General features: G+C 37.1%; 1 pseudogene; it reads right to left on the reverse strand.

The window, feature by feature from the left end:
* Positions 1–529: 529 nt before the first annotated feature.
* LOC131179438 (casein kinase 1-like protein HD16) lies at positions 530–3420 on the reverse strand (annotated as a pseudogene).
* Between the last annotated feature and the right edge of the window lie 1185 nt (positions 3421–4605).

A 4605-nucleotide genomic window follows, 5' to 3' on the forward strand; every position in this document is an offset into this window, starting at 1 on the left:
GAACCAAAGTTGGATTTTTTTTTTTTTAATGAAAACGCAACTACAAACATGGAGAAGGAGAATGACAAATGAAATAGAGAAAATGCCACAAATTTCATTATCTATTCCTTTTTTAATATTTGAATGTGTTGTAGTTTATATTTTTTTTTAGTATGAAACTTCTAAACATTTATTTTTTTTATATGATTGAATTTGAATGTTGATTTGAACTTTATTTATTATTAAACTTCTTTCATGATTTGGATATATATATATATATAGTTTCCAATTTGCCGTATCTCTATTGAGGAGCGCTTGCCTGGGTATGATGTTTAGGTTCTAACTTGTCTAGGCCTTCTGTATTATGGATAAGAAAGCATAGAGAAGGTAAAATAACATTTAACTAGGAAGTTCCCTTTTTTTATGCTTCACTAGAACTTCTACGATAATGTTTGTTCAAATTGACATGAGAAAGCACTAGGATATACGGAGAACACAGTAGTGGTGCTTGTACATCAACACCTCTCTTTGCATTGCAAAAATAAATTTCCTACTCCATTTTGTTAATATGTGTGCTTGGAAATCGAGATGTACATAGAATTTCCTATGTTTCATTGCTAGATTTGCGCTTGGGGACACTCAATATAAGAGCAGCTTGATTAAAAGTTGCAATTGTAGATGTAATCCGAAAGCCATTATCCCAGAACTTGAGTAATAAAAATTAAGCTCAACAACACAATCATTGAAGCATTGTAAGACATATCGACTTCCAGCAGTGGCCATTGAGGTTGCATGAAATCATTATCTCCATTTCTTGTTTATCCATTTAAAGGAGATTAGTCACTTTGCAAGACTATTGTATGTATTGGGTGCTTTTTTACATCACCACAAGGGAGCTTTTTTTGTTTGAGCTGGCAATAAAACTAACGTAATAGTTTTTCTCCCATTCCTTGTGTAAGAAAAGCGGGGATAATTAATAAACTTGGTTTGTGAAACTAGTTCTTGCATCCATAATTAATGCCCAAAGATTAAAACAAGATGTTACACTACTTTTTTATAATAATAATAATAACAATTGTTATTTTTTGTGACTTAAATTTTGGATATATTTTTTCATGGACCCGAATTGTGATCCTACCCGAAAGTTTCACGCTGCGACCCTTTGTGATAGAGTTGTGAGATATTCGAGAAATACACTGGGGTTAGGGTTTGAGAGTTCTGATTGATTGTATCTTGCTCTTTTCATCATAGTGGAACTTTTTTTTCTCGTGTCTTGCCCGTGGATGTAGACCTTACAGTTGAACCACGTTAAATCCTATATTATTCTTTTTCCCTTTTCAATATTGTGTGATTGTGCGATTTGTATGTGTGCCTTAGATTTGCGTGCTTGTTATAACAAACTGGTATCAGAGCTTTGAGCGCAAAACCTAGGGTTTATAGATGGCGTCGTCTTCAACGAAGTATGAGATGGAGAAGTTTGATGGTGGATCGAGTTTCAGTCTATGGAAGATTAAAATTAAATCTTCCTTGATCCTATAAGATCTATGGAAGGCAATCGATGATAACTTTCTAGAAGGTATGAAAGAGGCAGAGAAGGCTGATATAAAGGAGAGAGCCTTGAGTGCGATTTTCATAAGCGTAACTGATAATGTCCTACTCGAGATTGCTGGTGAAAGCTCAGCATCTGTGGCATGGAAGAAATTAGAGGAGTTATACTCTGCCAAATCGCTGACCAACTGCCTGTATTTGAAGAAAAGACTTTATAATCTGAAAATGAGCGAAGGTATGCCCATTAAAGAACATTTGGATGAATTTTATTCAATCATTATAGATCTGAAGAATATTGATATTGAGATTGATAGTGAGGATTAGGCCCTCATCGTGTTATGTTCTTTGCCACCCTCCTATGAAACTTTTGTTAGTACTCTGTTGTATGGGAAAAATAGTATTTCACTAGACGATGTTAGTAATTCTCTAAAATCGAAGGAGTTGAAAAAGAAATTTCTAAATAATAGAGAAAGATTTGAGGGGAAAGGTTTGGTGAGCAGGGGAAGAACACATTTAAGGGAGGGTTCTTCCAGCAGGAAGAAATCTAAGGCCAGATCTAAATCAAAAATGAAAAAGGCCAACTGTTTTGAGTGCAGAGAGCAAGGTCACTATGGGAGAGATTGTCCCAAGTTGAAAAATAAAAAGGGAAAGCAACCAGAAAGTTCTGCGAATGTGGTTGATAGTTTTATTGATTCTGATGGTGATGACAGTGCTGAAGAAATTTTATCCGTGAGTTTAGACCATGGACAAAATTCCTGAATTCCTGATACTGGTGCTATTTATAACATGTGTCCACACAGAAATTACTGGTGCTACTTATAACATGTGTCCACACAGAAACTAGCTTATCACTTACAAACAGATGAGTGGCAAGGTGTTTCTGGGCAATAATCGTGCATTATCTGTTGAAGGAATTGGTAACATCAGATTGAGGATGTTTGATAGTGTTGTCAAAACTATAGAGTGTTGGCATGTTCCAGGACTAAGAAGAACCTGATTTCTCTTGGGACACTTGACTCTCATGGATTTAGATACCATGTAGAGAATGGAGTTCTCAAAGTGTGCAAGGGCTTTATGGTACTCATGAAGAGCAGTTTGATTTCAGGATTGTATTTTCTTCAGGGCAGTACAGTTTCAAGGGAAGCTGCAGTAGCATCCAGAAGCAATAATCAGAATTAGACTCAATTGTGGCATATGCGTCTTGGTTGTATGAGTGAAAAAGGATTATCTGTATTAAGCAAGCGAGATTTGTTGGACGGACAGAAAACAAATTCTATGGACTTTTGTGAATACTGTGTGTTTGGCAAACAGACCAGGGTAAAGTTTGACAAATAGGCAGTGCATAAAACCAGAGGAATGGTGGATTATATCCACTCAGATCTATGGGGTTCTAAAAAAATCCCTTCCAAGAGCGGTGCTAGGTACTTTATGACTTTGATTAATGATTACTCTCGGATGGTGTGGGTGTATTTTCTGAAAACAAAAGATGAGGCATTTTCAACCTTTGTAAAGTGGAAGACGATAATTGAGAAGCAGACAGAAAAGAAGGTCAAGCGTCTTAGAACTGATAACGGGTTAGAATTTTGCAATCGTGAGTTCGATGCATGCTGCAGCAATGAAGGTATAGTGAGACATCGCACTTGTACAAGGACACCACAACAGAATGGTATTGCAGAACTCATGAATAGAACACTTTGTGACAAAGCACGAAGCATGCTCTCACATTCAAGATTGGGAAAGGATTTCTGGGCTGAAGCAATTAATACAGCCTGTTTCTTGGTTAATAGATCTCCATCTATAGCTATTAAGTGCAAAACTCCTTTTGAGATCTAGTCCGGTTTACCTGTTGATTACTCTCAGTTGAGAGTATTTGGTTGCCCTACTTATGCTCATGTGAGAGATGGTGAGCTTGAGCCAAGGGCAAGAAAATGCATATTTCTAGGGTATGCATCTGGAGTGAAAGGCTACAGGTTGTGGTGCAATGATCCAAAGTCTCCATGATTAATTATCAGCAGGGATGTGACATTTAATGGGTCTGCTTCATTAGATAGTCAGAGGGAAAAGTCAATAGCAGAATCAGATCACGGTGTCAGAGAACAAGTGGAGCTTGATATTGATACTTTAGCAGTTTAGTCCAGTGATTCAAAGGATGAGGTGCAAGATCATGATCAACAAGAGGATACACCTGAGCAACAGCAACAGGAACCATATAGCATTGCAACTGGTAGAGAGAGAAGACAGATTAGACCACCGCAGAGATATGCATATGCAGACCTAGTTGCATTTGCCTTGGCAGTTGCTGAGACAGTTGATATGCATGAACCCAGCAATTATAGAGAAGCTATTTCTTGTTCAGATGCATATCAGTGGGTCGGTGCTATGAGTGAAGAAATTGAATCTCTTCACAACAATCAGACTTGGGAGCTTGTAACATTACCTAAGGGACAAAAAGTTGTAGGTTGCAAATGGGTGTTCAAGAAAAAGGAAGGCACTCCAGGAGTTGAAGCACCTCGATATAAGGCACGGTTAGTAGCAAAAGGCTTTACTCAGAGGGAGGGGATTGACTTTAATGAAGTGTTTTCTCTAGTTGTGAAGCACAGTTTTATCAGAGTTTTACTTGCTATGGTTGCTCTTCATGATCTAGAGCTTAAGCAATTGCTCTTCATGATCTAGAGCTTAAGCAACTAGATGTGAAGACAGCATTTTTGCATGGTGAGTTGGAGGAGTAAATTTATATGAGTCAGCCTGAAGGATTTCTCATTCCAGGTAAGGAAAACCATGTTTGCTTACTTAAGAAATCTTTATATAGTCTGAAACAGTCTCCTAGACAGTAGTATAAAAGATTTGATATATTCATGGTTCCTAATGGCTTTAATCGTAGTTCATATGACAGTTGTGTGTATCATAAGAAGCTTTCAAATGATTTCTCTGTTTATTTACTATTGTATGTGAATGACATGCTTATTGCTGCTAAAAGCATGTCACAAATTAACATTTTGAAAAAGCAGTTGAGTGATGAGTTTGAGATAAAAGATTTGGGTGCTATAAAGATGATATTAGGAATGGAAATTACCAGGG

The sequence above is a fragment of the Hevea brasiliensis genome, chromosome 4 (assembly GCF_030052815.1).
Source record: "Hevea brasiliensis isolate MT/VB/25A 57/8 chromosome 4, ASM3005281v1, whole genome shotgun sequence".
Lineage (NCBI taxonomy): Eukaryota > Viridiplantae > Streptophyta > Magnoliopsida > Malpighiales > Euphorbiaceae > Hevea > Hevea brasiliensis.